Source organism: Alligator sinensis, unplaced genomic scaffold, assembly GCF_000455745.1.
Source record: "Alligator sinensis unplaced genomic scaffold, ASM45574v1 scaffold60_1, whole genome shotgun sequence".
Lineage (NCBI taxonomy): Eukaryota > Metazoa > Chordata > Crocodylia > Alligatoridae > Alligator > Alligator sinensis.
Genome location: NW_005841858.1, coordinates 4,724,305 through 4,737,317, shown reverse-complemented (window position 1 = coordinate 4,737,317; position 13,013 = coordinate 4,724,305). Strand labels below are relative to the sequence as shown.

The 13,013-nt window shown below is 42.9% G+C and overlaps 1 long non-coding RNA gene across 1 annotated transcript; it reads right to left on the bottom strand.

Annotated features, from left to right (window-relative positions):
* Window positions 1-3,277: 3,277 nt before the first annotated feature.
* Window positions 3,278-8,203, bottom strand: LOC112551850. The gene is made up of 3 exons (XR_003096162.1): window positions 7,951-8,203; window positions 7,726-7,816; window positions 3,278-7,396 (listed from the first exon to the last, which is right to left on the bottom strand). It is a non-coding gene; the product is annotated as an uncharacterized LOC112551850 (long non-coding RNA).
* Between the last annotated feature and the right edge of the window lie 4,810 nt (window positions 8,204-13,013).

Genomic DNA, 13,013 nt, shown 5'->3' with positions numbered 1-13,013 from the left:
AAGAGTGGGGGTGCCCAAGCTGCCCACACTGCATATACAGCCCAAGGGAAGAACCAACACCATAGCGAGAAGCCCTTGGGTACATGGCTTGCCGCTCATGTGGCCCCCAGGACTGTGGTCTGCCTGTCCAAAACGTGGCCCCTGGCTGTCCAGAACGTGGTCAGCTCTGAGTTAAACCCTGAACCTTACTTCAGCCTGTAGAATAAGTTCTGTTAGTTGGCTTCTTTCTAGGGTTCATACAATTGGCAATGTACACTGGGTGGGTCTGTAGTTTCTCTGGAGACCGCCATCTGGAGTATGAGTAAGGCCTTAGGATGTCTGTCCAGAGATGGCAGGGGGGAAGGGAACTGGTGCTACAGCCCTACACTCCTCTCTCCAATACTGGTAGTGTTCAAAGTTCCCCCTGTTTGCAGTCCAAGGCAGGACTATCTAGATGTTGGCCCATGAGCTACATGAAGCCTGAATTAACTAACACCTGTCCCTTGGACTTTTCTTGGCCATTGCTCCTCCAACCATTCTTGCTGCAGCTGGGTCTCTGAGCTCATCCCCACTCCCCCAGATTCCTGGTCTTGGGCACAGTAGAAAATGAGAATGCATCTGGGCATTACCAATTTAACACTGGGACTGCTAATATGACTGCCTCCTGATTCCCTGGGTTCTGAAGAGTCAGGGAGGTGGGAGGGGGATTCAGCAGTGGTCTTGAGGTAGCACTTTGATAATCTGCTGGATCTGCAGATTCACTGAACCAGACCTACTGGGTCTGGAGTAGGAGCAGCTGCCACCGGAGTTCTAAAATACCAATTCAGGAATCCATGGGATTTAGAACAAGCCCAGGCATTTCTGTGGATTTTACTAGCTTTTTCTTATCTCAGTTGCTTCTCTTTTTGCGTTAGCTACAAGGGCAGTGACTAAGGCAATCCCACTCAGACTATTTTACAAGATGGCACTCATATCTGAACTAGGAAAGCCAGTCTCTTTAGTTCCACCTTGTTTTTTTCTTATGCAAAGGCATTTGGGCCATCATGACCCTACCTGAACGAGCCTGAGAGAAGGCAAATTGCATTCACCCCACAGAGGTAGCCAAGTTCCACAATTAGACACTGATATGGGGATACAGCAGAATAATACAAACTTGTATTTACCCTTTTTTAATTTCTCAGCCTAGTTCCTTCTCTGAAGATGTCAGAGACACCAGCTACTACAGCACATTCATCAGAAGGAAAGTGAAGTTGAGGTAGGGAAAACCTCCCAAAAAGCCAGCTTGTCTCTGGGGGACAGCCAGGAATTAGATAGACATTTCTGAGCTGAGTTGTTAGCCAGAACATTGAAACTAACTTTTTTTATTTCCTTCAGAAGAGCTCTACAGCCTGGAGGCAAGGTCAAGACCCAAACAAAATAGAGAAAATTTCAAGTGTGGCAAATTCCTCTGTGATTAGGGCCAGCAGATTTATTCTAACCATAATGGAACTGACATATCCATAATAAAGGATCAGTGGACTTCATTCCTTTTTCATGTCCTTATGTGACATAGTATTTAGCAGAAATTGTAAATTCAGTAGACTCTGATAGGACCACACCACGAGCACTTCTTCTACAGCCTTGAACTTACAACCTCTAAACTGCCAGCCATGTGACATAGCACTCACACCACCCAGTTCCCTCCACAGACTACAACATGTTTATTCATTGTTTAATCCTTACTATTATTTACACTTAAACTGGCATCAACATTTATTTTGTTCAGAGGTTTTTGCAATTAAAAGCATACAGTTATGGCTTTTCTAAGATAGCCAATTTAGAAATCTGACTTGACTCTGAAAAATAACAATACAAGCACTGCTGGCAAATAAATCATTGCCAGGAATCCTGATTTTTCCTGATTTAAAAAACAATTATATATATAAAAAACCCCACAAATTCTCTGATAAAAATTTGCAAATTCTCTGATAAGCCCCCCCAAGTCTATGATTAAAATGAAAGCCACCCCACCCCCCAGCCCTGCTGGTGCCCCTCACTCCCCTCCCCACAAACCCTCAGCCCTGCTCCTGCCCCTCACTCCCCTCCACAACCCTCCCAGCCCTGCTGGTGGCCCTTGTCACAAAACTGAAAAATTCGCAACAGAAAGTTTCTCCGGTAAAATGAGAAATCCACGTTTGCCTCCAGTAAATGATAAACTTGGTTTACTCTGTTTTCTGTGGGAAATGAACAACCCAGATCCCCGATCAACACAGGCAAGTTACTACAAAAATGCTTTATAAACTGTAACAGGGAAATGAGCAAAAATGATTGTTGTTGCTGCTGTTACTCTAACCTAAACCATGTTTGTTAAAGCTTTCAGGATCGGGCTAAAATCATTTAAAACTTTTAACAGAAAACCTGTCTGCTGGCCTGTGTCCTATTCTAGCAACTATGATTGACTAGTTTTGGAGCCACTGACTGTCCCATGATGCAATAGGGAAGAGTGGAAGAAGCCCTGGTCTTCTCCACTGAAGGCCCATAACTCTTGAATGCTTGCTTTCCTTCTGGCTATACTCCATAGTAAATCTGTACAATCCTTCTAACTGAGGCTAAATAGCAGTTTTTGATGGGAGATTGTTATATTTCATTTAACGTAAGTGAAATAAGATTGTGAATTTATGTTTTGATTCTTTTTAGTATCTTTCTCTAGATACCTGTGGGTCATATTCCTTTTTGTCTGCGATATTTATTTTATTATATTCTGTTGCGTACCCAAAGAGTTTGGACATGGGAAGTCTTACTTTTTATTACTGAAAAGTTTTGTCAGCAGTAGTTAAACCATTTGCTGTGAGCATATCATTATTCCCATTACAGACCTAGCCTGTAATTTTGAATGTTTATTGGAAGTGCACGGATATATCAGTTGCATATGAAATCAGCAGCAATAAAAAGAAAATTAACATTACTGGCTATTGGCTTTTTTTGGCCGATGCAGCTGATAATGTTCACTGATCTATAATATGCCTTCTGGCCAGGGCTACCAGATACCATGTGCATGCATGCACATAGTCAGGAATGCAGCTGGGCAGCGGGGAGAGCAGCACCCTGCAGGTAAGTCTGTGGAGGGGAAAGGGTGTGGGGGAGATCAAGGGTGTGTGCAGATCAAGGGCCCTATGGTGAGAGAGTGGGGCAGGGACAGGGGCTGGGGGTACTCCACAGCCAGGGTGGTGAATGGGACCCAGGGGCGGGGTGGGAACCAGGATGGAGCCATGGGCAGCTTGTCGAGGGAGCGCCGGGGGGGGGGGGAGGAGCAGCTCCTCCCTGCTTCATGCACCCCCTGGGGGAAGCATGGGGGCTGTGGAAACGTGCCCTCCAGATTTGTGCATGGGGCAGTCGTGGGCTGCTAGCTATGGGCTTGGGGCTCTCCGCTCTCCTGCCTTTCTCTCAGGAACCCCACACCAGCCACGCATCCCCTGCCTGCCTGGCAACAGTGGGGACATCGAGCTGTGCCCCCCACTGCCAAGTGGGCAAGGGGCGCACAGCTGGTGCAGGGCCTCGGGGGCAAAGGCAGCAGGGTGGAAAGCCCTGAGCCCACAGCAAGCAGCCCGCATCTACCCTTACCCCAGTTAAAAGCATCCCCATGCTTAAAAATGGTGGCAGTGGTGCTTGAACTAAAGCTCATTTGGCAAGCTTTAGTTCAAGTGTCCTCACCACCATTTTTAAACACCTGGATGCTGAGTCCTTGAAGGAGCTGCCTGCAGCTTTGTCCAGTTCTCCTCCCTGGCCCCCATTCACTGCCCTGGCTGGGTAGCACCCCCAGCACCAGCTCCTACCCCTGCCCCACTCCCTCCCTCTCACCATGGGGACCTCAATCTGCCCTTCTCTCACACCCCTTCCCTCTCCCCACATCCCTTCCCTTCCACAGACTTACCTACAGGGAGCTGCTCTCCCTGCTAACCAATTTACAGGACTGCAGCCAGGCATCAGATTGGTATCAGCTGATATGGCTGGTTAATATTTGGTTATTGGTATTGGCCAAGAAAATCTTTAGTGGTGCACACCTAATATTTTTTCCTAGATGCAAAAGACATTTTGAGACCTCTTGCATGAACACATTTCTCTTATACTTTTCAAAATACTAGCTTCTGCTTACAAAACATTTTTTAAAAGATACTATAATTTTCTGTAATGCTGGATGTTATACGTAACATCCAATTTTGTTGAAAGGCAAAAAGTTACTGCTTCATTTCAAATTTTAAAATAACTGTTTTACATAGCAAGTGGCAGTTATGAGCATTAAAAACTGTAACCCTTTCATTTATTGCACCCAGTGCTCAAGTACAAGATGCATAAATAAATATCAATAAATTACTCTGATTTCAAGTGTGTATTTCTGCTGCTGTTTGCTTCTCTTTAAGTGGAAGTCTGAAGGAAACATTAGTGTTTTATTTTTAAGACACTAGACTGCAAAATATCTTGGTGCCAAAATTAAGTTTTAAAGTAGGCTTTACCCTAACAAAATGAACCAAGAGAGCCTGATTTAGAAAAACTGTTAGTCATTTCAGCAACATATTAAAATCGTGTATTCTATTTTCTACACTGAATGTAAAGTACTCTATTTTTAAGTAGTACTGGGTTACTTAGCTTTCAGTAATTTCAGTAAAAAACAGCAGTTTCCAAACTACAAGCAAACATATTAAAAAGACACTTTTTGCTAGAAGCAACTCAAAGACTTTGCACAATCCAACTGTCTCAATTCATTTTAGCTACCTCTATGAAGTACATGAAATGTTTACTTACCCAACGATTATGAAGAGTTGCCAACTTATCCATAATACAGAACGCTTAACGTAACATGAATACATATGTACAACAGTCATTTATCAAAACTTTTAGCTTTCCATGTGGTTAGCACTTTCTTTAATGAAAGGCTTTGTTGCAGAAACAGAAAGTAAACTAAGGCAAATGTAATAACTAGAGTGGTTTTGCCAAGAGTGGTTTCAGGGGGAAAAGGATCATTCCAGTCTTTGTAAATCTAAATGGTCTTCAATAAGCACACACACTCCAAAGTGTGCATAAGAATGTTTTCTCAATAAATGACACTGCACACTTTGGTAAAGTCATTAATATATTGCCAGCCTCATCTAACCTTTGATCTGGGTGGAAAGTGGCCAAAGTACACTGCCACTTTGCCACATTAGTCTGTGAATGAATCAATGATGCATCAACCATTACATTACCTCACCTAAACTATTACAGCCAATTTCGTAGGAAAAATACACATGCAAAGCAAGCGAATTCATTTTTAAGTTGAAGTCATAATATTTTCTATGGTTAAGGAAAAATATTCATTTTTGCTGTCATCCAGAATGTAAATCAGATATTGACTATGCCTTGTAAAGCTCTCTTGCCAAAACAAATCATTTTTACCATTCAAAACAGCTTGCTAAATAATCTTGTAAAGAGTTAAAATGATTCAAATGAACTAATTTAATCAAATGATAAAGCTCTGATCACAAAAATGATCAGATGAAAGATCATTCAATATTCATCCTTTCTTACTTGTAAACTGTAGGGACAACAAACATACAAAGTCATTCTAAGCTTAGTATTTTAAGGCAGATGCTCATTTTCAAAATGAACATCAAATACTGACTTCTCGGAGACCAAAGCTGACAACCGTATGCTACAGAAGCATTACAAATTCTTGCCTGTTACTCCTATAACTGCTCCGTGATCTTCTATCAAAGCACAAATATCTCTCAAAAGAACAAAGGAACTCAGCACTCCAGAGAGGCAGAATTGTACTAATATTCTTATTAAGATTCAAAGATCTGCCAATGAGCTCATGCAGAAGTGAACTTTTGCTGCCTATGTAACACAGATAACATACCAAATGAGATGAAAACTTCATTCACACAGCAATAATATTGTGTTAGGCCAAAACTAAGCTAAACCAACTATATTAATAAAATTCCAGTTCTCACTACTTCCTATCCCACTCTGACCAAGGAAGGGCTCTAGAACAGCTTGCCTGCAAAGTATACAGGAACCCTTGCTTTACCTTTTCACGTGTTTCAAGACAGAGGCTTAATGGCTCCCTTAATTGCTCCTGCCAATCTTAACCTGCATGTGGGTGTTCTTCCAGGCAGTCCCCTATAGCTTTAAAAGGAGGGTTGAAGAAATCGGCTCCTCCTTAAAACCCACTCCTCACCTTGAACCCAAAGCCAATAAACTATGTCAGATTATAACGCTACACTGCAGTCTCTCCTAAAAGTCTCAGTAACTAGAGTAAAAATTAGCAAGATGTGCATGTACAACCCCAACATAAAGGAAGCACTTGGTTCTACTGTCACAGACATGCTTCTCTCTCTCCCACAGGTTATGTTTTCCCTTCTGAAGGGGACCCTGCAGCCTCCAGAAGAAAGAAACTCTACCAGTTTATGCAAATCAAAGATGACTGTAAGACCTGACTGATTTAGGAGGCAGATCATGGGATACACAAGATTTGTCCTCTTACTGTATAAAGCCTGATAAATTGAGTAGTAACTAAGAACTGTGCGTGTGTGAAGACTACTCAAAAGTCCGTAGGAAGTCAGCAGATGTGTACACCACGCTGTAAGCAGTGTGCTTCTTGACAGTAAAGCAGATGAAAATGAAGGCTGGGAATGGGAAAAAGGACACAGGAACTGCACCAGCCTCTTAACCTGACAGAAGGCTGCTCTAGATCAGCGTTGAGGAAGAATCCCAGGAGCTGCCAAGAATAAGCTAGTATCACCACTGCCCACTTTAAACTGATCCTGAGGACAAGAGAATTATTACTGTTGTGGTGCCATCACTCTCCCAACTATCACAAGCACCAAAGTATTTTTTACAAGGTCGAAGTCATCTAGCTATGCCAGCTTTCTATTTTTCAAGTTTTTATGGTCTATGCAATGTGCACACATCAGAAAATATACTCCATTGATACTAATTATCATCCACAGAGGCATAATGAAAAAAACAGCATTAAGTCCATATTGCTGATTTTGTTAGACCCGTTAGTGAAGCTGTGTATAGTAAGGGACTGCTTCCCATTCACAAAAGAAGGCTGTATTACAACAGATACTTGGTACATAAATCATGCCATGACACATTTGTTATTCCTTCTGACACAGCTAAGTCTCAAGACTTGAACAGAGAACAAGAAGAAATGTTGGCAGCAAACTTCCAGCAGCTGGGTGATGAGATTAGCCCAGATGTATTTTCAAGGAGTATTCTGAGAATTAAGTATCTTCTGAAAAGATGCAATTTCTTCTTCATCAGCTAAAGGTTTAGGAAGCTGCAGAGGAGTCTTAAAGCAGCAGAAACCATAGCATGATCTCTGCAAGTTAGAGCCGGTGTATAGGCACATGGGAAGTCTCTCTTCAATATGTGATTAATGCTGTAGTTAGAAGTGCTGCCCCAAAAAGAAATAAATGTGTAAAATTTGTTAAGTCAACACTTTTGCATACATCCACAAACTAGCTAAATGTTACAAAAACTTGAGGGGAATTAACCTCCCAGGCCCAGAAGCAATGATAGTGATGCTGAAATTATTTAGCATATCATGCCAGGCTGACATCCTGGTATTTAAAGGAATTTAAAATTTCTTGGTGAACGTTTATTATCCTTTAAAGGTGTTCCATTATTCTTTAAAAGAAACCCCCCCACCCAACTTGCCACTTCACAATACAGTCAAGCCAACACTTACAGATGTTTCAAAATGAGAAATCAAGCTTTTCTTACAATTGTGGAGAGCCCATGGACAGCACAAGCATTTGACCTCATCTCTACACAAAGCTGGTCATATTCTTAGTTCTGATAGACATGGCAGGTGCTGATTTTAAAAGTAGAGTAAAAGAAAGCAGTAATTTTAGTTAGTAAATTCAGACTGATGGCATTTCTAAAACTGTGGCTATCTATCAAAGAAAACATTTTTTCTTTCCTCCTGAGAGAGACACAGTGATTTACCTGTTCATCCACATGCCGAATATCTGATGGGGTCACATGGAAAAGCTGTGAGCAAAAAGATGTAAGTAGAGCAGACTCGAGCAGTAAATGGAGCATACTCTGGGGTGGGGTGAAACTGAGGGGCAGGGGAAAAATCTCTCTCTTTTTTCCTTCCATTACTATATAGATTTCTTTTAGGTTCTATTCTTGACCTTTTTATAGATTTCATAGACATTAGGGCTGGAAAGGACCTTGGGAGATCATTGAGTCCAGCCCCCTGCCCCAAGGGCAGGAAATCAGCTAGGGTAAAAGGATCCCAGCAAGGTAAGTGTCCAAACGCTTCTTAAAGGAGTCCAGAGTAGGTGCTTGCACCACCTCTGGAGGGAGCTTATTCCAGGCCTTGGGGGCTCGTACAGTAAAGAAGTTTTTCCTTATGTCCAGCCTGAAACAGTCTTGGAGTCTGTGGCCATTGAACCTTGTCATCCCTTGGGACACTGGTGAACAGGTGTTCCCCCAGATCCTGATGCACACCCCTGATGTACTTATAGGCTGCCACCAGGTCCCCCCTGAGCCTATGCTTTTCCAGGGTCATATATATATTCTCATTTAGCATTTCACTACTACCATAACCCTCACACCAGTATTATGAATACCATTTTGAATTACTACTGTCCAAGCAACTTTTAAAATCTAATTTCTCCTTTTATCTTTTGCATTTCTGTGAAGAGGGAGAAGAAAGTGAAGGGAACGTGCAGTATGCATGACTGATCTGGCTGGAAGCAGCTCACGGAGGCAGTGCATGGCAGATACTGCAGCACTTCCAGAGCAGCCTGACGCTCCGGATTGGCAGAGAGTGGATGCCAGGAAGTATTTCTGGCCCTGGAGAGGGGCAGAGGGGGTCACCTCACGACAAGCAGCACAGACAAGTGGCAGAGCAGTTCCTGGAGCAGAAGCAGTGCACGTTGCCTGTAGCGCTGTTGAGAAGACCTAGAAGACGGGGTGCTTGGAGGAGTGCCTGCCCTAAGACACAGATGACTGCGGCATAACAGATGGCAGCGATTCTTCTATAAGGTCAGGGGAAACCTTGGTGGTGGTCGATTGGGCAAGGGGCCCAGGTGATGGGACTGCTCCTCCTCACAGTGTCATGCTCTGTTCCAGAGGGGAGAGAAGCAGAGCAGATAGATTAACAGGATCAGGGCACTGTGAGGTGTTTGGCTGATCAGCTAGGCCTTGAAGATAAGGACTAAGGGACTGTGGATTACTCTATCATTTATGTTGTTAGGAATCTGACCAAGGACCCTGGACTGTATAGTTTAGTGTAGACACAATCAGAGCCAGAATTATGGTCAGCCTGGTTACAGGCTGCTAGCCACTGACAGCTTTATATTTTGAGCCACTGGGGCACTTGTCATCAGGTCTTGGCCAAATTCAACTCCATCAAAGACTGGAGTGGTTAGGGGAGGTAAAGGGGGAGTTTGGAGTCCCACAAAGACAGAGATTGGGACCAGGAAGATCACCCATGGGGAACTGCCTCCTAACAAGTTATTACATTATGTCATGGCAGGCGAGAGAAAAAAAGATTACCCTCTAGGCAGGTCAGGCAATCTTACCCTAGGGTCCACCCTGCCACCACCTGTATATCAGCGGTCTCTTGGTAGGGGTCTGAGGCCATATAACACCTACAGCCGGTACAATTTCACTCAGCTTTGCCAATAAACTAATCAATTCCATGTTTGTTTAACGCTCTTTTTCTAACCAGTTTCACCTTGGGATTTTCACATTCAAAAAGAATGCAGAGACTGATCAAGTTTCCAGCTTTACAAGAGAAAATTTTATTTAAAAATCCCATTCACCTGACAAGATGGAAAAAACACAATACACATGACCTTGTTCCCATCTGATTTAGTCAATTCTTAAGGGACAGAATAATCCTATAGTCTGTGATCACTCCTCAGATTCTAGTTGGAATGATTATACTTGATGGTCCAGTCTGACTTTTGTAAACAACTTAGATCTAGTTCTGTCATATGTTATCTGAATTTTAATTAAAACAAAGGAAATTCTCATCTTTGTGGTATTAGTCTGAGACTCAGGAAGCTTGGATTCAATTCCAGGAAGCTTGGGTTCAGCTCTGCCACATACTTTCTGTATGACCTTGGACAAATCATTTGAACTGCAGTTCTTTCTTTTCAGTAGCATTTCGACTTTAAAACATACCCCCTCCCCACCACACCACATTTTCTGTATAATCAAAGGGAAGCAGACTGGAAGGTGTGGAATAGAAGGCACCCTTGTGCTCTGCTGCTCCCTCATCCTCTTAAAGAACCTAGGGAGATCGGGAAGATGCCTGCTTGCCCATTTCAACATGGAGAAATAAAGACCTGGATGGAGATCCTTAACTATCCCCCGCAAAAGGAAGGGGTATGTGAAGAGAAATACTTCTACAATCAGGTGGCATGGAGCGAGGGAGGGAATGGAATGTATCTAGATAGATGCCAGCAGCCTTTTAAATTTCCCATGGAAAATGAAGAAGAGATACAGAATGAACACTGTCTGTTCCTGCACACCAACTCAAAGGCTGAATCCTTCAGAGGTACAAGGTTTAGTGGAGTGGAGGAGCACAGAACGCTTTACTTATCCCTTGTCTTCTACCAGGGGATCAGAGACCTCAGACAGCAAGGTTATGTACAGTCATTCAAAAAGCCTGAGTCAGAATCAATCTAAGTTACATAGGTTTCTATAAGTGGCGTAGTTTAGATCAGTAGCAAACAGCATTGGGGAAGAAGGGAGGATTAATTCTTTCCAGCCTTCACACCTATCTGCATCATACCCAACCCCAACAAAGGTATACTAGACTAACTCCACTCTGAACAGCAAGAGTAAGATCAGATGTTTTCTCACCCTGCCCCTCTCTCTCAAAAGTGTGGGTCAGTAGAAACAGGAGTCTGTCTACACTTCAATCAGTCTGTAATACAATGAACTATGACTGTACAACAGAAATACTATTTAGAAGCAAGACATTCAGGGTAAAGAACCAGAAAAAATTCTTGCAGTAACTAAACAGGTTTATAAAGTTTGACTGGACATGTAGAACTGAAGAATAGGAGCACCAAATACAACACCCCAGAAAAAGGACTGAATGCAAAATCTTAAAAGGCTATATAAGATTATGAAAAATAATCTGAAAGTAGCCTTATTTGGATGGACTTTGCTCCCCAGTTGGGATTTCTCATAAATAGAGATGTATGGGGGAAGGGAGAGAGAGAGACCAACAAAGCCTATCATGACAAGCTACACATATCATCATTCCTTGGAATACTGAAAAAAAAATTGGAAGAGAAAAGGAAGGTTGTTACAGTAAGCATACACTCCGCCTGTGCCATGCACATTTGTACAGGGTGGGAAGCAAAAACTGATTGTGGACTTCCACTGATAGGCAACCCACTAATAGCCAAGAGTGTTTGTGCCGTGTCTCTGAAAGTATAAGCCCAATCTTTGTGCATCCAAGCACTGCACGAGTGCCACGCATCCAAGTGCAACTTCTAGTAGTAAAACAGCAGCATGGTTTCTGCACAAGCCACCTAAGTCACAAGATGTGTTACTCCCCCCAAATCCCCAACACACTGCTATTGGCTTGCCTTTAGTTTCAAATCTGGTCTTGAAAAAATGCTTTGCAAGGCAGTTGTCATGCAAATGGATTGGCCTTACTACAATATCTAATAACATCAAAAAGATGTCTCAGAAGTCATTTCTATAGTTTAAAGAATCAAAAGGCATTTAAAAACTATACAGACAGCTGTAAGGGCCAAAATCTTTGACTGAACCCCTCTGGTTCCAGTGACTGAGGAAAGAGGGGAGTACCTAGTGTACACCCTACAGAATCAAGTCCTAGAAGACTGAAGATGTAGGGTGAGATTAATTAGTGAGCCATACTAGTCCTGTCCAAGGACAAAGCAATAATTTGACATACATTTAGTGGATTTAGAGAGTACTTTTTTGGAATTTACATATTATGACATCTGATTAAAAATCTTGGTCAAATACCCTGCTGAGAGTGTATGCCCCGAGCCTTCGCTGTAACCTCTTTAGTAAAGAATACGAGCCAGGTTTTTGTCTTCCTTAAGGAGTCTATAATTCATACAGTATAGCATTTCCCAATATACTGCATTTGTGCTTCTATACAGTTAGTTTCTCAACTTGTTTGTGGTTCTTAAAGCTTTGGAGTACTGGGTTACAGTTGTGATTTATGCCATGGGGAAAAATGTGTTTGAAGTTTCTATCCCTAGTGGCTGGTAGATTTTGTTCATTTTACATGAAATAAGAAAATGTCATTATTCACTGACAGCCTCCACTTGAGAGGACAACTTTTTTTTGCTAGTCAGGCACACAATCCATTGAACTGTGCAGGAAACCTGCTTTCATCATATGCCTGCTACTAGTCAAGGCCATTTGGTCCCTCAAGACAGACACTTAAATTCACCCACGAAACAGCCTGGACAGAATATATAAGCTTTCCACCAAAACCTATGGCATACTTAAATGTCAGCATCTCTTACTGCCAACATTGAAAGTCACTGTACTGTTATTACAGCAGCAAAGACACACAAGCAAAGTTAGGTTCTTTAGCCTCGTACTTCAGAAAATCAGTTCTACGCACAGTCCAGAAACAGAGCAGGGTGTGTTCCTCCGGCCCTTTCATTACATCCTATCTAACCAGGATAATTCTGGATGTTGCTTACAGATCTTTCCATGGCTGTACATATTTACTGAATACTGATGGAAAGCTCCTACCATGCAGCAGCGATTAAAGGGAACATGTCTGAAACTCTCGGCAGGGAACCTGGAGGCGAAGGAAGCCTTTCTTCCCCCTTCTCCTGGCAGATGCCCTGCCCCTACTATGCAAGGCTCTCAAGCCCGAGCAGGCAGCTCCGTTTCCAGTAGCCCGAGGTCCCAGATGCTGAGATGACACCCCGAGGCCAGGTCCCAAGACAAGCCTGCTGTCATGCCAGCACATGCAGCAGGCCGCCCTCCTCGGCTAAGGGACTTGCTCAAATGTTCGCCAGGGCTGCAACAGTTGCTCTGCT